A 24,146-nucleotide genomic window follows, 5' to 3' on the forward strand; every position below is an offset into this window, starting at 1 on the left:
CTCACCAAGGGCCCTGTACAGCTATAGTAAGACCTCCTAGCTCCTGTATTCAAACACCCTTTGAATCAAAGCCTACATACCACTTGTCTTACCTGCAAACTGCATGCGTCCTTACAATGATTGATGTGCAAAAGCACCCCTTTGTACATCAACATTTCCCAATGAATAACTGTTTAAATTATATTCTGCCATTCCGAAGTAGACAACATTTGTCCACATACTACATCTGCTGACTCATTCACCTTGTCTAAATCATCCTGAAGCCTTTTTACGTCCACGGGTCCTTATCAACTTATGGAGTTGACTTTTCTCCAAATGGCTGCTCCCAGGATTGAATCCCAAGCATTTTGGATGCAGTCAGAAGGCAAATATGCATCAGCATTCATGCATTTTGAGCATAGGTTGGATACACAGGTTCCAACACTGATCTGTAGATTAGAACATTAGAGTTTAAAATTAACATAGACGTCCATCTCAATAATAGGTATAAAACAGATGAGTCATATTCACTTGACAAATGCCAGTCAGATATTTCTAACATTGAAATTATTTTAACAAAAGTAATGTGCTTCTCTTTATTTACTCTTTTCATTTTCTCCCCACCTTTTACCGGAGAGGGCAAACAGGACTATGTTTAGGTTCTGAATTGAGAACAATATAGTACTTGAATTTCTGCAATCAAAGGAAACTTGCACGCTTCATATTGGTCTACTTTTTTTCACTTCTCAGCCTTCTGATTTCTCTTCCATTTTGTCAGCTTTTCTGGCTTCCATTTCAAATTTGCCCTGGTCTAATCCACCACCTCAGCTACTCACCTGTTGTCTGAAAAATGGAAAGTACTGGATATAATCAGCAGGTTAGGCTGCATTTGTGAAAAAAATGTAACGTTTGATTGATCTTCATAAGTACACTATTTCTTGAATATACTGGGTGATTTGTTTAATTATATTTACATTATGTTAATATCACTAAAAGTTAGCTTATGTTTGGAAGCAGTTTAAGGAGCGTCCCTCTCTTTTGTATATATGTCTTTTCCTCTTTGATGTGTAATTTCACCCTTACAGACGCTGACTGACATGACGGTGTTTCCAACATTTTCTGCTTTGATTTAGTCCAAAATATTAGGTTGCCTACGTCTTCTCAATAGATTTAAAAGATGCCATGTTGGTACCATTTTATAAACTGCTCAGTCCATTTGTATGGAACACTCGTGATTTACATTTATCAGAGACTGTGTAGCATTTTCCAAACAAGTAGACTGAACAGAACGCGAAAGTTTGATGAAGAACCAGATCAAGCCAGACTTTAAACAAACAGGACAGTCCTTTCTCCGTTCACAGCACCATTTAATACCATCAGTCCAACATCGGAGGCCTCCTCAGCGCGCAGCGCCCTGGGACATCGGAAGTCTCCTTAGGCACAGCATCCTGGGATATCGGAGGCCTCCTCAACGCGCAGCACCCTGGAATATCGGAAGTCTCCTTCGGCACCGCATCCTGGGATATCGGAGGCCTCCTCAGCGCGCAGCACCCTGGGATATCGGAAGTCTCCTTCGGCACCGCATCCTGGGATATCGGAGGCCTCCTCAGCGCGCAGCATCCTGGGATATCGGAAGTCTCCTCAGGCACAGCATCCGAGGATATCGGCAGTCCGATATCAGAAGCCTCCTCAGCGCGCAGCATCCTGGGATATCGACAGTCCGATATCGGAGGCCTCCTCAGCGCGCAGTACCCTGGGATATTGGCAGTCTTGTGGCCTAAAGTGCGGGAGGAGTGGCAGTGTTGTTGGAGGTATCGGCGGTAATAACAGCAGCAGTGTTGGGTGGCTGTAAACCGAAAAAAAAAGCACTCTGGGTGTGAAGCCCAGGAGGGGTATTGCTAGTCCCGGTCCCTCCTATGAATTCTAAATCCGATTCCGAGGGACCGGTACAAGGCTCGATATCCCGAATCCAGGTGAGTTTTTCCTTTTTTTTTCCGCCACGTCCCGGGTGTGAGCGGCCCAGGGTTTGGGGGCGGGGTGCGGTTGACCTGTGATTTTTGCGTCCGAGTCGAGTTTAACGCGTTTAATCGGATGCCTTTAAACCTTTGAACGTGGGAAGCTCAGAGGTAGGCCGCAGCCTCGGGTTCTGTTGTCAGTAAGTTCCCGCCTGTTGGTAATTGGACTGTGCGGCAGTTTATGGGGCCAAGAGTTTTTATTTGCCTCTTCTTGCCTGTGACCGGAACGGTAGCTGTCATTGACATACTGAGGGAAATACTGAACCCCGAATGTCGATCCAAATATCTAGAGGTCAATAGCTGCAAATGTTTTATAGCCAAATTCAGGCCAAACCTTTCTAATTTGATCAGAGTTCGTTCCAACAGCCTCTCCTAGCCTCTCTTTGTACATTTCGTACATAATTTCCTACATTCTGTTCCACTTTATTTGGCCTTATAATTACCAATTTAAGAACTGTATACGATCTAATTCTGCAATAAGAAATATTCTGTTGTTGCTAGAGTTATGTAGGTGTTGGTGCTAATTTGATAACATTGCACCTCTTCATGCTGAACTGGATGTTCTCAGTTTAAGTTATGGTGAGGGAAACTAGAAGATCCTTCCTTATCAATCTTCCATGCCCACTGTACAGTGTCTGATTTGTTGAGAAGAAATGTTCATGTGTTACTGGAACTAAATGTGCTCTTGTTACTAAAATTGTTTAAAAAAAAAACCACCCTATGCAGTGTTTGATTGGGCATTTTTTCTGTTGGTGATGTTTTGTGGAGTGTATTCTATGTAGTCAACAATTGTGTGTTTGCACTTTTGCCTCTAGTTTAAGAGTTTGTAAATTCAAAGCTTAGGTTACATGTTAAAACATGGTGCGTGTTGTCATTCAGTTTGAGAGTGTTAACATAGGATGTTAGGTCCTATAGCACTGTTCAAAAAGCCGTTGGCTAGGTCACAACATTCTTTTCTCTTCCAACATCACCAAAAAAAACCTGGTTATTCATTCATATTTGGGATTGTAGGTGAAGTCTGGCAGTTGCATTTGCCAACACAAGTCACTGAAAATAGTTGAGTAAATCTTGACAGCTTGTGACAATATGTTCTACTATAGTGAGATGTTGCAAATCTAGTTGCGTTCTCACTGGATATTTGAGATTTGTGGACGAGCTGGAGTCATTGGATAATGGTGAGGAGTTGTAATTCTTGATTTTTAAAATCTTGCACATAGAGATCAATGTATCTATAGTGTAATTTGTTTGTGAGAATGCACAATTTTGAAGAATATCAGATTATTCGGGATGTGAAATGTTTGATTTGAAATCAAAACATTCAAGGTTGAAATGCTATTATTACATTGCACTGACAACTGAAATTATATTAGTTCAGCTCTGAGAAGCTGTAGCCACAGCATGTTGTAATAGTGTACAAGTGGCAAGAAACTGATATATATTCACTGGAAACAAGACCCACCTCAAGATTTTTTTGCTACTTCATGAGAGTATGATGCACTGACATCCACTGCTGAACAGTATTAGAAAATATGGATATTCAGGAAGATGCTGGTTTGTTGCTATTCTGCTGTGACAGCAGTTTTTGCATACTGGCTGTTGTATTTTATCTATGTGTAGAGAAAGCAAGGAGACAGAAATATCATGGACATATGCAAATATATTCTTTTGCCTGTATAGAGTCATAGAGATGTACAGCACAGAAACAGACCCTTCAGTCCAGCTCGTCCATGCCAACTAGATATCCTAAATTAATCTCATCCCATTTGCCAACACTTGGTCCCTATCCCTCTAAACCCTGGAGGAAGTGAGGACCGGAGCTGCTGGAAATCAGAGTCAAGAGTGTGGTGCTGGAAAAGCATAGCAGGTCAAGCAGCATCCAAAGAATAGGAGAATTGACATTTCAGGCAAGAGTCTTTCAGCTGAAGGGCTCTTGCCCAGAGCGTCAATTCTACTGCTCCTCAGAAGCTGCTGTGCTTTTCCAGCACCACACTCTTGTCTCTCCCTCTAAACCCTTCCTATTCATATACCCATCCAAATGCCTTTTTATATGTTGTTGTAATTGTACCAGTCTCCACCATGTCCTCTGGCAGCTCATTCCATACACGCACCACCTAGGTTGCCCCTTAGGTCCCTTTTAAATCTTTTCCCCAAACACCCTAAACCTATGCCCTGTAGTTCTGGACTCTCCCACCCCAGGGAAAAGACCTTGTCTATCTACCCTATCCATGCCCTTCATGATTTTTATAAACCTCTATAACCTCTGCTTCCGACACTCCAAGGAAAACAACCTCAGCCTGTCCCTATAGCTCAACCCCTCCAACCCTGGCAACATCCTTTCAAGTTTTACAGCGTCCTTCCTATGGAAGGGAGACCAAAGTTGAACACAATATTCCAAAGGTGGCTGAACCAATGTCCTGTACAGCCACAACATGACCTCCCAACTCCTATACTCAATGCTCTGACCAATAAAGGACAGCATATTAAACACCTTCTTCACTGTCCTATCTACTGCAGTTTCAAGGAACTATAAACCTGCACTCCACACCAACCTTCCCCATGACTTTACCATTAAGTGTATAAGTCCTGCTCTGATTTCCACAATGCAGCACCTCGCATTTATCTAAATTAAACTCCATCTGCCACTGCTCAGTCCATTGGCCCATCTGGTCAAGAGACGGAGTGTGGTGCTAGAAAAGCACAGCAGGTCAGGCAGCATCCGAGGAGCAGGAGAGTTGACGTTTCAAACAAAGCTCTTCATCAGGGATGAGGGGGTGGCCCAAGGGGCCTGAAAGATTAATGGGAGTGGAGCTAGGGGGCAGTTAGCTGGGAATGTGATAGGTAGATGAAGGTGATAGGTCAGAGGGGCGGGTGGAATGGATAAGTTGGGAAATTGGTGAAATCCACATTGATTCCATGTGGTTGGAGGGTTTGGCGGTGGAGGAGGCTTAGGACTTGCATGTCCTTGGCAGATTGGGAGGGAGAGTTAGTGTTCGCCCACAGGATGGTGGGTTGTTTAGTGCGTGGCCCAGAGATATTCTCTGAAATGTAGATTGGGGAGACAGAATGCCAACATACAAGTACTGGGCTGCCTCCACTGCCAGACTCTAGGTACCATATGCCTGGAGGAAGAAGTCCTCATCTTTTGCCTTGGGACCCTCTAAGCACATGGGATCAATGTGGATTTCATCAGTTTCCCATTTCACCTCCACCACCTTATCCCAGATTCAACCTTCCAACTCAGCACCACCCTGCTTGTCCATCTTCCTTCCCACCTATCCGATCCACCCTCCACTCCAACCTATCACCTTCACCCCCACCTTTATCTCCCTATTGCATTCCCAGCTTACCCCCCCCCCGCCCAAAACCTCTCACCACCAGCCCCACCCCTCTCCCACTTATCTCTCAGTCCCCTTGGGCCACCCCCTTATTCCTGATGAAGGGCTTATACTTGAAACATCGACTCTCCTGCTTCTTGGCTGCTGCCTGACCAGCTGTGCTTTTACAGCACCACACTTTTCAACTCTGATCTCCAGCATCTGCAGTCCTCCCTTCGATGTGATCAAGATCCCATTGTACTCTTTGCTGTCGACTACATTTCCAATTTTGGTGTTATCTGCAAACTTACAAATTATACCTCCCATGTTCACATTTAAATAATTTATTTCAGTGGAAAAAGCAGTGGTCCCAGCATCGATCCTTGTGGCACACCACTGGTCACAGATGTCCAGTCTTAAAAAGCAACCCTCCACCACCATCCTTTGTCTCTACCTTCAAGCCAGTTCTGAATCTCAATAGCTATTCTCATGATCTAACCTTGCTAACCAGTCATCTATGAGGAACCTTGTCGAACGCCTTAGTGAAGTCCATATAGATCCCGTCCACTGTTCTGCCCTCATCGATCCTCTTTGTTACTTCATCAAAAAAATTCGATTCAAGTTTGTAAGACATGATTTCCTACACACACAGCCACGTTGATGAACCATAATCAGTCCTTGCCTTTCCAATTACATGGAAATCCTGTCCCCCAGGATTCCCTCCAAAACTTTCCCACCTCCGATGTCTGGCTTGGTCTATAGTTCCCTGGCTTGTCCTTACCACCTTCCTTAAATAGTAGCACCACGTTAGCCAACCTCCAGTCTTCCAGCACCTCATCTATAACTATGAGTCAAATATCTCCGCAAGGGGCGTAGCAATCACTTCCCTAGCTTCCCACAGAGTTCTAGGGTACACCTGATCAGGTCCTGGGGATTTATCCGCCATTGTCCGTTTTAAGACATCCAGCACCACCACCTCAGTAATATGGGCATGTTTTCAAGATGTCATCATCTGTTTCCCCATATTCTGTGTCTTCCAGGTCCTTCTCCACAACAAACACTGATGCAAAATCCTTGCTTAGTATCTACCCCATCTCCTGCAGTTCCACACACAGGCTGCCTTGCTGATCATGTTTGTGACAGTGATTTGAAAATTCTAAGGCTCTGCATTCAAAAAGCTTTGCACTATCTTACAGACCATGACTTTTATCATAAATGTTTAGTGTATTGATATCAATACATTAAATGAAAATTACACTTACTCTGGTTTTGTGTAATGCTCCTCCGATTAAAAGCACTAACATGACAACTCATCATTATTTCAGGTTGCTCTACCACCAAAAATAGCAGACTAGTGGGCAATGCTAATTTTTGAATCTACCTTTCAGCAGCCCTTTTAAGCTCAGAAGCTTAACCTGTTTGAATTGCTATGTTCTTCTGTTTGAATTTGTGGGTGGCATCTTGGCGTATGACAGTGGCTGTGACTAACTTTTCTTTTGAACATTTTGACATTAACTTAAAAATCGATGTCTTTGGGTCTACTTCCCACTCTTTCTCCTTTTGCTCGTCAGAGGAAGCAAAAACGTGTGTGTTTTATTGAATCCCTTTTGGAAGTGAATTAAAATTTATTTCCATTTTATAGACTCCATCTTTTTAAGATGTCTGACGAAATCTGACTGGTTTTTTGGTATTACTTTCGGAATTATTACAATCACTGTGTATCCAACTAAGTTATTTTAGTACGTTCATTTCCCAAACCTGGGTGCAAAGTTGCAGTGGATATTTCTTTTTACAAGATTTGTTGGTGTGTTGGCATGTTAGTAATGTGCTCTTCCAGGTTTAAAATTTAGTAATCACAGTATTAGTAAATATCTGAGAAACCTTCATAATAACTAGAGTTTTTGTTCTCTTTCTGATGATTTTAGTGGGAAAAATCAATTTTAATGTTCTATTTGGACTGTAATATTCAGCAAGGAGCACATTTGGGGTCAGTCTTAACTTATTGAATAATCAATAAATGAATAGTTTTATCAAACATGAGGTCTGTAAGATACTAAAGGAGATTTGAGGTATATAAGATATTAAATGGAGTAAACAGAGTAGATATAGAGAGGATGTTTCCTCTTGTGGGGCAATCTGGAATAAGCAGTTGTAAATTTAGGATAAGGGTAGTAGATTTAAAACTGAGATGAGGAAAAATTGCTTTTTCGTGTATTTTTTTATTTAATAAGGTTATAGCATTTGCACGTTTGCAATGCCCCATATCTAAGAAGGATTGGAAGATTATTACGAGTGCCACCATAATTTCCACACATACATCTTTTAGTGTCCTTAGACATTTTCTTGCTGCTTTGACCTTGAACACATTTTGACTGCTAGATCATATTAAACATATTTTTTAACTTCTGTGTGGAGTGTCTTGAGTTTTTTTTTCTGTTTTAAAGGTGCTATAAAAATGTAAGTGTAGTGTGCCTTGCAAAGTGCACTGAATTTATACTTAATCGTGTTTGTCATAGAGTCATAGAGATGTACAGCATGGAAACAGACCCTTCGGTCCAACCCGTCCACACCGACCAGATATCCCAACCCAATCTAGCCCCACCTGCCAGCACCCGGCCCATATCCCTCCAAACCCTTCCTATTCATATACCCATCCAAATGCCTCTTAAATGTTGCAATTGTACCAGCCTCCACCTCATCCTCTGGCAGCTCATTCCATACACGTACCACCCTCTGCGTGAAAAAGTTGCCCCTTAGGTCTCTTTTATATCTTTCCCTTCTCAGCCTAAACCTATGCCCTCTAGTACTGGACTCCCCGATCCCAGGGAAAAGACTTTGTCTATTTATCCTATCCATGCCCCTCATAATTTTGTAAACCTCTATAAGATCACCCTCAGCCCCCGACACTCCAGGGAAAACAGTCCCAGCCTGTTCAGCCTCTCCCTATAGCTCAAATCCTCCAACCCTGGCAACATCCTTGTAAATCTTTTTTGAACCCTTTCAAGTTTCACACCATCTTTCCGATAGGAAGGAGACCAGAATTGCACACAATATTCCAACAGTGGCTTAACCAATGTCCTGTACAGCCGCAACATGACCTCCCAACTCCTGTACTCAATACTCATCTTTTTTTAATTTTCCTTGTTACACTGTGCATTAAATAGTTGAGCAAAATATTGGCAAAAATCATCAAAAAAACTTTTCTGTTAAGAGCTCCTAATATCAATTAGATAATCATCTGGCAGCAGTTGGGTATTTACTCTTTTTTTTAAAAAGGAGTATGTTTAATGTTAAAAATGGGTGACATTAGTGTCTGCTGCTGTGTTCCCAAAATAGGTGCAGCACAGTTATTATGATAATAAAGGTTCCTTTGCACTGCCCTCCAGTATAGGTGGGAAGCTCAAGTGTCCTTTTACCTTTATACTGCATGTTGTGCCTTCTGTATGATATTATTTGTTTAGTGTTGAACTGAGGGGATTTCTCTGCTCTGGACCCATACACAATAGGAATTAACATGAGGCCACCCACAATCTTATTTCACTTGAGACTTCATAACCAGCATAAGGAGCAGGTATTCATTCCATCATACTGACTTGGTGAAAGATGTGTTAAGCCTAGTATGAAATCCAGTTCCTTTTAATGGCATGTCTTTAAAGTAATTCACTTAAAATCACACTAAAATCTCTTTCTACAAATAATATCCTGGAGTGAAAGGCAATATTTTAACCTAATCAAAGGTTTTAAATGTTCTGTACTCTTGTGTCCAAAGAATGTTAGCAAAGAAATGTCAATGAGAAGTGTGGAAATTGGCCAAGATTTATCCAAATGCAGTACAGGTGCACTGAGAATTCATTTCAATCAATGGTAATTCTTGGTTACTATTTGAAGAGAAGCTGTTTTATGAGAGTAATAATCATAAAATTAGTACACTTTAAAAAATGAGAAGTCATTATTACTTGTACGAGGATACTTTATGTTGTCTGAAAGATGCTTAATGTTTGTATAAGAGACTAGTTAATAAAATTAGTGCATAATTTTAATGGCTGTATGGCAGCAATAAAAAGGACTGTTTACGTCAGAATGCAGAGAATAATGTTTAACGTTTTTAGACTACAGGAATCTAAGGAACACTTTTTTTTCAGAGGTCAGTGTGCAAAATAGCATTGATTTCCTGCAAGGGTGCTGTCAGCGACCTCCAAAGTTCCCACAATGATTGAGCAATTGCTGTGGTATGGTATTCCATTTTCATTAGTGGCACTTTTAAATCTGGTGTTATGTCAAGGGATGGCTTGGCTGCAGCAGCAGTAATATCAATTAACAGGTTGACAGCCAATCTCATTGAACGATTCACAAACATACTAGAAAGTTAAAAATTTTCAAAACTTATCACTTTTTTTTAAAAAAAATTTCAGATGGCAAAATAAATGAATGTGTTTAGGTTAAGGTAACTCATAAAGAAACTTTTTAAAAAATGAAATATTTGGAATTTTTAGTCACTCTGGCAAAAGTTGATATTCTAAAACAAAATACAAAATTAGCTTTTCAGGAACCGTGAAGGTGTTTAGTATTAATTGTGCAATTCATACATGTTTTAAAAATACAATTACAACTCAGTCAACAAAGTCTGACTTATTCAAGGGATTATTTAGCAAGAACAACAACATGAGTGAAAATTGTCTTCGGTGTGCAGATGCTTGAGCAGCATAAAATACTGAGCTTGCAGATGAATCCATGTCAAGAACAGAAACAGGCCATTCAGCCCTTTAAACCACTCCGTAAGATCATGGTTGATATGTGTCTGACTTCTACGTTCCCATCTGCCAGTGTTAAGTTCTTGATTTCTTTGCCCAACAAGGATCTTTCAATCTCTGTCGTAAAGATATTCAGTTTTCCCTCTCCTGAGACAGTGTTCCAAAATGTCTCAAACCTTAAATCAGTGTCTCCTTTGTTCTGCAATCACCCACAAGAGTAAACATTCTTTCCACATCCACCTTGTCAAGACCATTGATAATCTGATAAACATTGAATTCAGCAGTTTCAGACCATGAACTCTGTTTTGATTACACTCCACAGTACCTTGTTTATGTGGGTTTGTTCTGCTAAAAACACTGGGGGAAGAGTGTTTTGAATGAATTAGAACAGTGGAACAATTCTGTTGTCATTTCTAATAGTTATTTGGATTCTAACACAAACTGGAAGGCATTTTTCCCCAAAGAGTTTTACTGAAGGGCTTACTTGTACATTTAAAAGACATATCAATAAATGCATGAATAAGAAGTGTTTAGGATGATATGGGGTGAGGGACTTTGGGTAGTATGGTCAGCATAGACTGGTTGGACTGAAGGGTCTGTTTCCATGTTCAATAATTCTTAAGTATACAAGAGGGAATATTGGATGCTTGTGATAAAAGGACAACAATAATCATGGGTTATTTTAATCTACGTACGAACTGGAAACCAGATTGGGTATACAGAATGATAAAATAGTTTTAGAGCAGCATGTTCTGGAACCAACTAGAAGGTGGGCTGTATTAGACTTGATTTTGTGTAATGTGGTAGGATTAATGACCTTAGATTAAAGGCACCTCAAGGAAGCAGCAATGATCATTTGAAGGAGAGCAGAAGTGTCTTTAAGATGTGTATTTTAAATTTAAGTAAGGAAACTTGCTGGGCATTAAAGCTGAAGTGGCTGGCTGGAATACTGCAAGATAGAGAAGCAGTGACAAATATTTAGAGATATTCTAGACTATTCAGAATATTTTTCTTTCCTATAAAGAAAAATCCCACTCTTCAGTTTAGGAGTAATTAATGTAGATGATGGAATCAGTGCTGAAAACAACCAATGCTGGAGATCACAGCAAGTCAGACAGCATCCATGGAGACAGAGTGAGCAAGCTCTGGACACCATCTGACCTACAGGTCTTCAGCATTGGCTGTTTTCACCCACCATCAGTGGTTGAAGAAGGAAAAAAATGAGTAGTGGTCTTGGTTAGAAATTTAGTGAGTATTTCCCCTTGCAGTCTTTTATAAGTAAAAATTGATTTTTAGTTTGATTTAAGAACGAAACAATGAATATGGTACATATTTAATATTCATTACATAGAGTCATATACAGCATGGCAACAATATGAGAGGGAGTACACAGAATAATTTAAGGGGAAGATATGGCAAAGCAGCTCAGCCAAGCAGTATAGTCCACCTGTGTGACATGGGAAATTGGGGATACTTCCAGTGACCAGGTGCCTGAACTGCCTCTCTAGCTACCCAGCTGCTTCCACTCTCCAGCCCTATCTCTGTAGCCCTTTAACTTGATTACTGTAAAATATATATTCAGTTGTCTTTCGAAACCACCTATTGATTTCACCTCCCCCATTCTCCCAGGCAGCACATTCCAAATCCTAACAACTGAGTAAAGAAGTTCCTCATCTCATTCCTCATCCTCTTGCTGACAGTGTTCAAATTGTGACATACCAATCATGAAAACACAATATCCTTCTTTACCCTGTCAAAATTGCTGATCATTTTGAAAACCTCAATAAGGTCATCTCTTAATCTTCTCTGCTCCAAGGAGAATAAGCCCAATCTCTCTCAATTTTCCTTGTATTTAAAATCGTTCATTCCTGGTATCAATCTAATAAATGTCCTTTGAACTCTCTCCAGGGTTTAACGTCCTTCCATAAATAAGGTGGCCAGAAATGAACACACTACTCCAAATGTGGTCTGACCAATTATTTGTAGAGGTATAGTATCGCTTCTTTACTTCTACACTCTTTGCCTATATTTATAAACCAAAGGATCCTATAAGTGTTTGTAACTTTTTCAGCTTGCCTGCCCACCTTCAGAGAGTCATGCACATGAACCGTGAGGTCACTCTTCTCCTGGAATTCCCTCCTTCATTGTATTGTAGGTCAACCCACAGAACATGGACTGCAGTTTACCACCACCTTCTCATGGGAAATTTGGGACGAGCAATAAACACTGACCAGCCAGCAGTGTCCACATCCCACAGATGAATCAAAAAGGAGTACCACCCTCAAAGTTAGACTTCTGAGCCTGTATTGTTTCTTCTACCAAAATGCATCTGTGTTCTCTGTGTTGAAATTCATCTGCCGAGTGTTTGCCCATTGGCGAATTTTTCAGTTTTCCTTTGGAGTCACTCAGCATCATCCTCACAATTCGCTATTCTCCCTAGCTAGTATCATCTACAAATTTAGATAGTTTGCTGTCAAAACCCATTTCTAAATCACTATATAAGTTTGAAAAAAGCAAGGCTCACAAAACCAATCCCTAGGGAACATCACTTTCAATTTGAGAAATCTGGAATGCCCATCTATACCTACCTCCGGTTTCCTGTCTTTTAGCCTGTTTCTAATCCATGCTGCCAAGGACCCATCAATCCCAATCAATTCTGTTTTGCTAAATAACCTACCATGTGGCACTGTATCAAATGCTTTCAGAAAGTCCAAATATACAACATCCACAATGTGTTGCCTTGTCAAAGAACTGAATTACATTTTTCACCCATAACCTTCCCTTGACAAGGCCATATTAACTTCTAGTGTGTAACATTTTTTTCTGTCTGTATACTCAACTTATCCCATTTTATGGCTGCTTAAAACTTCTTAATCTCTAGATCATATTCAAATATTTTAACTCCAGGTGTGGAGTGTCTTGATATTTTCTATCTTAAACGTGTTACACAAATGCAAGTATGGTGTGTCTTGCAAAGTGCATTGAACTTACACTTGTGTTTCTGTCCTTTTTAATTTTTCTTGTTACACTATTTAGTGCATAAAATTGTTCTGCAATCTAAACTCTTGATATATTTTAGATAATCATTTGTCTATAGGTGGGTGCTTTTTTTTAAAAATAAATTTATTCCACTATACTGTGGTTCACGTGATTATCTGGAGATGATTACTGTTATGATTCTGCTTTTTCATTTGATATTTAACTTCCTATAATCCCTCAGCGCAACTCTTTCTTTTTTCCCTCATTCCACCTGTATTGTTGGTGTCAATATGGAGTAAAAAACTGGATCCTCCCCTCACCACTACAAGTTCTTCTCTAACTCATGCATAGACTGAATTCTAGCACCAGGCAGACAACAGCAGCACCTGGGCTCTTGCAGCCTGCTGCAGAAAACTATGTAAATCCTCCACATGGTCCTCTACCACCACTACATTCCTTTTCATTTCCCCCCACATGAATGGCTTCCAGTACTGCAGTGCCATAGCCTGTTAGCGTAACTACTATTTTAAAAGTCAAAATGGTCAGTGGAGATATTCTACTGTTGGGTCAAAATTCTGGAATTCCGTCCCTTACAGCACAATGGGAATACCTACATCAAAAGAACTGAATTGGTTTGAGAGCAGTTCATTATCACAGCTTCAAGGCCAAATATGGATGGGCAATAAATACTGGAGCATTCAGCTGAGTCCACATCCCCTAAGTGAACAATAAAGGTTGTCCAATGGTCCAACTGCAAATAAGGGGAGCTCCAAAAAATTCCTGCAGCACCAAACCTGTTCTCTCTATGAAAATCATGAATCCCAATCTGAATAGACAATTTATCTTGGATACCAGATTTAATTTTTCTTGCTGAAGACACCACTGTGTTTCATTGTATTGAGTGCATGTTTGTGTTAAAAATGCCTCCATGCTTTATTTCTGAATGGCAAGATGATTGTACAAGAGACTCGGTATCAAGGACATAATAGTCCGAGTTAAGGTCCTTCCTAGAGCAGTCAGGGGCTAGCAAGTCCCACATAGCTGTGCCCCAGCAATGCTTCCTGCCCATTCTGCACTGTGCCTGACACGCACTGTGCCATGTGTTAAGTCACGTCTTTTGTGCTGCTGTTCCACAGTATACACCTGCTCACTCAGTCACTCGAACTCTGGTGACTTTCTGCGTTTTTATGTCTGTTCCAGTCAATTGGGATGAACTGGCTGGTGTCGATAAAGCGTTCCACACAGTTCACAAAGCAGGTTTCTGTTCTGCTGTAGAGCCATTGGCCTGGTTTATCCATACATTTATCCTGCCAAGGGAGAGGACAATAATCAACTGGACAGGAGTGATGTGTTGGGACCTGATAAAATTTGACTTATCAAAGGAATCTGAGGGAAGTGGGGAACATTTCTGGCCTGTAGTGACTACTTTCAAATAGAGACACAATAAACTTGCTTGTTACATTTACATTAAACATCTGTAAGGGGAAATTCTGGACTCTTTCAAGGTCAAATCATTCAATTTTTGCACAACAAAGTAATGGGAAGCAGTCAACAAGAGAAAGTAACATACATGAGGCTCGGTGGTTAGCACTGCTCCAGTTGCTCCAGTTTCCTTCCACAATCCAAAGATGTGCAGATTAAATGAATTGCACATGCGATGTTGCCCATTGTGTTCAGGGATGTGTAGGTTAGGTGCTTTAGTCAGGGAAAAATGTAGAATAATGGGGAATGGGTTTGGATGGGATGCTTTTCAGAGGATTGGTGTGGACTTCTTGAGCCAAAGGTCCTGCTTCCACACTGTAGAGATTCTATATGATATCAGCACAAATGATCCAATTCAATATACTTCATATTTCAGTGATCTTTCCAACCTAATGCATCTTGCACGATTATCTATACTTTAATGGGACAGAGATTTGATGATCAAAAAAAAGAAACGGGTGTTTTACTCTCAAATATATCTAGTTGGAAAAAAATCAATTTTTTATGAAATCAATAACAAAAGGAACTCTAATCGAACATAGCTTCAAGTGATCATGCAGCAGGGTGGAGTTCAGGCCACCGTCCAGTCAAGCATGATTTTATTGAATAACAGTAGGCATGAACGTCTATATTGTTCACACTGGCTCCTCATGTGGTGTAGTGAAGACTCCATTAATTTTGATTGGTTTTATATTGTGGATGTAGTTGCTAATAAAAACATTGTTTGCAAATATAGTAGTGTAATTTATCTGAGTAGATAAAGAAATAAATTAGCAAGGGACAGTATGTGCATGAGAAGACTATCACCATTTAATAAGCTCACTTCCAAGTTGTGCCTGTTTCTAACTAGAAAATAAATTGCTTTTATTTTTTTGCAGCTGGTGCAAAATACTGGAATTCACTGTGCAAAACTACCATAGGAGTACCTTCTGTGGTTCAAAAAGCTTCTCCACCTTCTCAATAGGTATTAAGTCGAGGGCAGCGTCAGAGACACCGGATCTCAAGAATTTTTAAGAAATCCCTTCTTGCCTAATACAAATGATTAAATCTTGGCAAATAGTTTTGTAATATTTGGAACTGTCTTAAAAATATGTCCAATAATATTAATCTGCACATGTACCAAATGTCTTCCTATAAAGAGTACAATTACACATCATACAGTGTGTTGATGGTAGATAACCTCACAAGCTTGCAACGGAAGTTGCACATGTGCCAGATCGATGAGATAAGGCATATTCTCTGAAAGGTATTATTGATCCAATTAACTTTCAGCAATAATCTGTTAGCTTGCATGATTTATTTTTCTGCTGTCAGCCCATGTTATCATATTCTTTTGAATTTTGGTGGAATTCAACCTGCATTTACTTCCTGGTGTAGATTAATAATACCAGCCCTCTGAAGAGCATCCCACCCAGACCCATCACTCATCCCTAAACACAGTTGCCACTCTGTGCCCATGGTAATCATGTGTCAGAGCAATTTTGCTGTTTCTTAGATCATGAATGCTACCAGATTAGTAAAAGTTTTAAAAACTGTACTTGGTTCACTAGATTAGTTGCAATAGATACCAAGACTGAGACGATGCAAATTGAGAATTTTTGTATTCTGGTTAATGTGTATTTTTGAGTTTTTGTAATTCCTCCACAAATTTATCCACGAAAAATGAGTAAAACAGGACAGAAAGATCCCAAGTCCTTTGATAAATCAGACAGTTTTTCAAAATAAAATCATAGGACATGGACATGACTGGTAAGGCCTTGAGAAAGTAGTGATGAACAACCTTCTTGAGAACTAAGATCATTTCAGCGATTAGTTAACTCACCCATGATTATGGAGCTGGAAATGGAAAAAGGGCGATTTCCTTCCCTAAAGAATGTTAATGAACATGATGCTTTTTAACGAATAAAATGATAGTTACAAGATCATTAGTTGCAGAATCTTTGCAGTTTTTTTCATTTTTTTTCAGTTTACAAAATATTCCAGCATCCTTGCATTCTTGTTTATGCATTTGCCATCACGTTAATTTTACCAGTGATATAGATAACGCTCAGAGTTAGGTTTATGTATCATGGGTAATTGTCAGCTATTCCTGCTGCCTATCTCGCAGTTGCAGCTCGCTGGTGTTCAACATGGGTTTTAAATACTCAAGATAGTGTGTTTTTAAATTCTTGTAAGAGAATCATTTCTGCCAGTCAAAATTGCTTTGCTTTACCCTTCTAAATGCACTGTGTATTTGCCCAGGCTGTTTCCTTCGGTTTCAAAACATCTGCCTATATGCTTCAGGAATTCACTCATTATCCGTAGAAAACTTCTCTGATAATGATGCATAAATTTAATGGGCTCAACCTATCAACTTGTTCTGTTTTCCTTTGGCCATTTCATTTGTTTTGCTACCTTTTCAAACAACTCCACATCCTTTCCGTCAAATTTTAGTACGGCTTGTACAAATTTAAACATTTCCTTCCTCGACTTTAGATTATGGAATTGTATTCTCATCAGAGCCTGTTTCTTATGAAGTCACCTTTTTTTATTTGAACTCCATCTGCCTAAGCTTGTTTCAGTTCTGTTAAAGGACCTACTTGAGATGGCCAAGGGAATCCCTGATGGACTTGACTTGTAAGCCTTTCTTGGTTTGTCCCAAAGATTGTACTCTGTGGTAGTCTGGGATATAAAACTCTTATAGTTTAGTTTAAATTATTACCTTTTACTTCCCAATGGCGTCAATGTTACACTATAACATTGATACTTACAAGCCAGGCTTGAGCTAAGGTTCTAAAACCATTAGCAGAGTAGTAGTGCCAGCTCTTAGCCCTAAGAGCTCTCTCAGGCTACTCTCCTAATTGCTGCAAACAAGCTGTCTTTATACAAAATTTGGTATTAAAATTACAAAAACACCACATGTCCTTAATCAGATAAGCAGCAATAAAAAGGCAAAAAGTTAGTCGAGTAAGCGAAACTCATTGACAGGTCTGAGTACACTTGACTAATTAAGCTACGTGCTCATCATAGTGGGAAATCTTGATCCAGCCAGGCCCCAAATGGCCAGTTCCTTTGGCTAGATAACTCTTCCCTTTTAACAGGACATCATACCGAGGGCCTTGTCTCAACTATATGGGAAAGGTAAGAAGGTAACCCCACTCAGCTCACATGTCCAGTATCATGTCTTAGAAAATGGCTTTTTCTTTCAAAATCATCTTGGATCTCTAGAATGTAAACTAAATTCATAACGTTCCCTGGAGCTCGAGATCCAGGAATAGTGCACACAGACATTCAATCTAAGACAAGCCACTGTTCACTCAAATCAGACCACAGAGTTAATCTTTCCACAGGCTTCCATCCCCTCCCCCTCCCCCTCCCCTGAACCCTTCACTCAGTGAACGTAATTTACAGAGGAATGTTCTTTTTTTCTCTCTCTTGCTCTCCCGCGCGCGCTTGTTCTCTCACACACAGGCAGCCGCACACAGACAGCCGCAGATCTTCCAACTTCCTTACTATGTTAGTTTCAGCCTTTGTGTTTTCCTAGCCTGTAAGGGTAATGAGACATTCACCATTCCAGAACAATCAGGACAAGGGAGCTGAGATTCATAAATTCAAATCTGCTCAGTGTGGTATATGTGAAGGTATATCAGGATTGTTCTATTACATGCATATTCCACTTAGCTTATTAAATTGCAAGATCTTTTTCTATTGAGTATGAGTTATGTTAAGAGTCTTTGATAGAACCATAATTTTAGTTATCAGACATCCTATTGTGAAATATGCACAATCTTCCAGCCCCCTGTGTGAGAAGGAAGTACTGCCATACATTCCACAAGTAAACAAATGTTATCGTCTTATTTATGCCGATCCATTGACACTAAGAACAGATGTTCCCAATTCTTCTGAACAAATGGGCCTTCCCCACCGTGGTCAAGTGTTTCCCGCGTGTCAAGTAGCAAATGTGTCACATGTAAGGCTACAAGCTTTCTCCGTTCCATTGCCCTATCCTTTTTACTTTGCTGAATATCTAGCTCCAACCTCTTGAGTGCTCACTGTTTTTCTTTCTGTCTCCTGAAATTCAAGTCTTGAAGTTAAAGTTCACCTATTTCCCTTTCTTTGCAATTTCAATGTATTTTCTTTTCTATTTCTAGCTGCATTATCTATTTTGCGTGACGAATTTGATTTGATTAATCATTGTCACGTGCCGACTTGGTGAAACTATTGTTTTGCATGCTTTAGACATGCAAAGTGCATCAGGTAGCAGAAGAGTTCCAGAATACAGTGTTAGAGCTGCAGAGAAAGAGGAATCAACATTAACATTTGAGAAATCCATTCAAACGTCTGATAGCAGGGAAGAAGCAGTTTTTGAATCTGTTTGTATGTGTATTCAAACTTTCATATCTTCTACCTGATGGAAAAGGGTGGAAGAGAGGGGTCTCTGATTACATTGGTTGCTTTCCTGAGGCAGCGGCAAATATAGATGGAGCCAATGGATGGAAGGCTTATTTTTGTGATGGTCCGGGCTGTGTTCACAACTCTGTAGTTTCTTTGTCTTGGGAACAGAAATTGCCATAGCATACTGATGCACCCAGATAGACCATTAGATAGGAGCAGAAATTAGGCCATTCAACCCATTGAGTCGGCTCTGCCATTTAATCATGGCTGATGAGTTTCTCAACCCCATTCTCCTGCTTTCTTCCTGTAACCCTTGAGTAATTTGATACTCAAGAACCTATTTATCTCAGTCTCAAATATACTCAGTGACCTGGCCTCCACAGCTTTCTGTGGCAATGAATTCCATAGATTCACCACTCTCTGGCTGATGAAGTTTCTCCTTATCTGGTCTAAAAGATCTTCTCTTTACTCTAAGGCTGTCTTAGTCTTTCTTACCAATGGAAACATCTTCCCAACACATACTCTGTCCAGGCCATTCAGTATTCTGTATTTTTCAATTAGATCCCCCCCTCATCCTTCTAAACTCTTATTGAGTGTAGACCCAGAGTCCTCAAACGTTTCTCATATGTTAAGCTATCCATTCCTGGAACCATTCTCGTGAACCTCCTCAGAATCAGCTCCAGGGCCAATACATCCATGCTGAGATATTGGGCCCAAAACTGCACACAATACTCCAAATGTGGTCTGACCAGAGCCTTATAGAGCCTCAAGTATATCCAAGCATTTATATTCAAGTCCTGTCAAAATAAATGTCAACATTGTATTTGCCTTCCTAACTACTGACTCAATCTGCAAGTTTACCTTGAGAGAATCCTGGACCAGAACCCCCAAGTCTCTTTGCGCTTCACACTTCTGAATTTTTTCCCCATTTAGAAAATAGTTCACACCACTACTTCCTACTAAGTGTATGACCTCTCATTTTCCCATGTTGTACTCCATTTACAACTCCTTTGCCTACTCTCTTAACCTGTCCAAATCCTTCTGCAGCCTCTTTGCCTCCTCAATGCTACCTATCCCTCCACCTATCTTTGTATAGTTTGCAAACTTAGCCAGAATGCCCTCAGTTCCTTCATCCAGATCATTAATGTATCAAGTAAAAAGTGATGGACCCAACACTGAACCTTGTGGAACACCACCTTGTTGCAGGTTGCCATCCTGAGAAGGACTCTTTTATCCCCACTTGCTGCTTTCCACCAGACAGCCAAGCTTCTATCCATGCTAGCAGATTGACTCTGACACCATGGGCCCTTTGCTTACTCAGCAGCCTCCTGTGTGGCACCTTGTCAAAGGCCTTCTTGAAGTCCACAAAGATAACATTCATTAGCTCTCCTTGGTCTAACCTGTTCATTACTTCCTGAAAAAATTCTAGCAGATTTTTCGGGCATGACCTTCCCTTGATGAAACTTTCTCCTGTTTTGCTATATATTTCCAAGTAATCAAAAATCTCATCCTCCTTGATTCCAGGAACTTACCCACGATTGAGGTTAGGCTAATCAGTCTATAATTTTCTATCTTTTGCCTTGCTCACTTTTTAACAGGGAAGTCGCATTCACAATTTAAGTTCTCTGTGGGACCCTCCCTGGTTCTAACGATTCCCGAAAGATCACCAGTAATGCCTCCGCTATCTCTTCAGCTATCTCCCTTAGAACTCTGGGGCATAATTCATTTGATCCACCTTTAGGCCTTTCAGTTTTTCTATAACAGCCTCCTTGTTGATGGCCACCATACTTAGTTCTGTCCCCTGACTCTGTCGAGTTTTTGGGTTATTACTCGTATCTTCCACCGTGAAGATTGAAGCGAAGTTATTCGAATCCTCAGCCATTTGCTTGTTCCCCACTATCACTCTGGCGTCATTTTCCAGCGGCTCCATGTCCACTTCTGCCTCTCTCTTTTGCCGTTTATATATCTAAAGAAACTTGTACTGTCTTCCCTTATATTACTCGCTAGCTTACCCTCTTATTTAATCTTCTCCCTCCGTATTTCTTTTTGTTGCTGTCTGTTGGTCTTTGTAAGCTTCTCAATCCTCTGGTTTCCCACTGTTCACTACTTTATATGCTTTCTCTTTTGCTTTTATGCGCTCCCTGACTTCCCTACTCCACCTCCCTGTACTATGCTTCTTTTTCCTCGGGATGCATCTCTGCTGTGTGTCCTGAATACTCCCAGAAACTCCTGCCATTGTGGTTCCACTGCCTTTCCTGCTAGGCTCCTCTCCCAGTCAATTCTACCCAGCTCTTCCCTCATGCCTCAGTGGTTGCCATTATTCAGTTGTACCACTGTTACCTCTGATTCTATCTATGAATTTACTCTGCAATTTGAGATCAATCATATTTTGATCACTACCTCCTAAGGGTTCCTTCACCTTAAGCTCCCTCATCAAGTCTGCCTCATTGCACAACACTAATTACAGTATTGCCTGTTCTCTAGTGGGCCCTACCACAAGCTGCTCCAAAAAAGCCATCTTGTAGACATTCCACAAATTCCTTTTCTTCCAATCCATTACCATGATTAGATGCTTTCTATAATGCATCTATAAAAATTGGTAAGAGTCCTTGTGGACATGTCGAATTTCCTTTGCTTCCTGAGGAAGTGCAGCCGTGGTTGTGTGCTTTCTTGATGGTTGTCTCCTTGTGCGTCGACCAGGACAGATTGTTGGTGATCGTCACTCACAGAAACTTGTCAACCATCTCCACCTTGGCACAACTGATGCAGAAAGGCATGCCTCCCAGTTCCTTCATTTTGCTGATTTTGATGGAGAGATTAAAAACTGTGGATGCTGTAAATCAGAAGCAAAAACAGAAATTGCTGCCAGACCTGCTGAACTTTTCCAGCAATTTTCTATTTTGTTGTTGATTGGGAGTTTGTTGTCTTTAAACCATGCAGCTTTAACTAACTGCAATTGAATTCTTATTAATTCACGTAACTCACAACTTAGTATGCCTAGGTCCACTTGTAAAGGTGCACAATCCTTTTATCTGAAATGTTTGGGACCAGCTGGTTTTCGGAATTCAAAATTTTCCAAATTTCTGAATAAGTGACAGTTTGATGGTGAAAGTTTTTTAAATCTTACTGGAGGAGCACACGCACTGAGTAAAATGGGGCCTTTAAACAGAATTGAGGCCTGCCAGAGCTGGGCCAACCCCCCCCCCCCCCCCCCCCCCCCCCACCACCATGTCACATCTGAGTGACGCGCGGTGAGTGGATGTGAAGTTGGGTTAACTGTTTGCACGCCAAACAACCTTGCTAATGAGAAGAAAACTTCACAAAAAAAACCTTCGGACTTTGGAGCTTTTCGGATAAAGGGCTGTCTACCTGCATTCTCACAAGTCAGAACTGTTCTTAAATTTTAATTATTCCTGCTATCATATATTTTATTGAAAATTCCAGTTGTAACTCCTTTGTCAATTTGAGAGCCTCAGTCATGTCCTCTCTAAACGTCAGAGCTATCCCCTGTGTCTGCAGCTATTCCCAGTACCATTTTATTTTAAAATATAACTAGCCTTTGATCCTATCCCAATTGAACTTACTCCATGGCCAGTTTCAAGTCAATGTTCAAAGATCCCACACTGAGCTCCTAAATGTTTTATCATGTCTGTCACGAGAAGGTTGTGGCAAAGTCCCAATTGTCCATAGGTAATACAGTAATAAGGCACATTACTAGCATGCTGCTGGGTTGTTTCCATTTTCTAGTGGTTACATTTGTCCATTGTACGAAGACTGGATCCTGATTCCATTTTTGATTTGCACACATTGTTAGTTAAGTATGATGTTGGTATTCAAGTGATATGTCATGAAATGTTGACTGTACTGACATATCATTGGAACTGTGAATAGGAAACATCACTGACTTCTAAATTGTGGAGGATACTATTTAGCAGATCAAGTGCCATCTTTTGAGATGGAGCATTTTTTTCACGTATAGATTTGAATAGTTTGTGTGTTTTATGCTGAGCTTATAAAAAATAACTAGAAAGCAATGCTTGTTTGACAACTAGTATATCACATAAATTGTTATGCATATAACCTTTGTTTAAAAAGAGATCTTTCTTAAATTAGGAAAGCCCATAGTTCAATATAACATTCATGTTGTAAAGAATAGGCAGGATGATGATACGTGAGTAATGATTTTAAAAATCCATTCATGGGATGTGGGTGCCACTGACTAGGCCAACATTTATTGCCATATGTCATTGTGAACCACATTGTTGTGAATTTGAAGTCGCATGTAGGCCAGTGAGGCAGCAGATTTCTTTGCCAGTTGGACATTAGTGAACCAGATGGTTTTTTTTTTACAAGAAATGACAATTATATCGACAATCAACAAAAAAAAGTTGGGCCAGCTTTTCAAATTCTGTTTCTTTTTAAATTGAGTTGAAATCTCATTATTTGCCATAGTGGGATTTGAATCCAAGTTGCCAGAGCATTTACCTGGGGTTCTATATTAATAGTCCACTACCATTATGCCACCACCACATTTTATTTATAAATTTTGGATTTCAAAAGCATTTTGACAGCAGTGAGAAAGGAAAATTTGAAGGTAAGCAATCCTATGTTTGACCTACTGAGAGATCATGAGTTGAGTGGGCTTTAGTACAGTGAGCGTCCGCTAAGTATAAATGAAGATGACGGAGTACGATGATGTTGAAAGATCAGCCTGGAATATACCATTGACTTTGGATGGCTGGTGCACAGTTTTACATCAGTTGTCGTGTTTGCCCAAACTTAAAGCAGATCTCAGCTAATGGTTTGCAAATAGTGCATGGGGCAAAAGTTATTTTAGGGTGTTAATTGATATTGTTAAGGACATGTGCTCATTTATCCATTTTGCTAGAAACCTTGATAGGCTTGCAGTGAGCACCTGATGTGCTCACCTGTGTCTTCATCTTCACCCACTATGCCCTAGGCCTCAATAAAATTATTCTCTGTCAACCTGGATATTCCCATTGTATGTACTTTATCTCCACACTCTTACATTCAACGGATACAGATTACAGTTACAAATCTGGCTAACTATCTGGACCTACTGTCATCTGGTACAACTGCTCATTACCCTTCCATTCAGAGATAAAACTGGAAGAGTATTTCCTCTAAATTGTGATAGTAAACCCAATTTCCCCTGTTTCTTCTATCCTCATCTCCACCGTTTTGTCTAGCACCCCATTTTTGAGTTCCTCCAATCATGTTTCCACACTTTC

General features: G+C 40.3%; 1 protein-coding gene across 4 annotated transcripts in view; it reads left to right on the forward strand.

The window, feature by feature from the left end:
• The first annotated feature begins 1,458 nt into the window (after window positions 1–1,458).
• LOC122553622 (F-box only protein 34-like) overlaps window positions 1,459–24,146 on the forward strand; it is a 46,094-nt gene continuing 23,406 nt past the window's right edge. For 2 of the 4 annotated variants that reach the window (XM_043697713.1, XM_043697715.1), the window contains exon 1: window positions 1,525–1,952. The gene's annotated coding sequence lies outside the window, so the exon portion shown is untranslated. Of the gene's footprint in view, window positions 1,953–11,967; window positions 12,048–24,146 lie in introns of all 4 variants that reach the window. The other 2 variants (XM_043697711.1, XM_043697714.1) reach the window with 2 other exon arrangements.

The sequence above is a fragment of the Chiloscyllium plagiosum genome, chromosome 10 (genome assembly GCF_004010195.1).
Source record: "Chiloscyllium plagiosum isolate BGI_BamShark_2017 chromosome 10, ASM401019v2, whole genome shotgun sequence".
NCBI lineage: Eukaryota > Metazoa > Chordata > Chondrichthyes > Orectolobiformes > Hemiscylliidae > Chiloscyllium > Chiloscyllium plagiosum.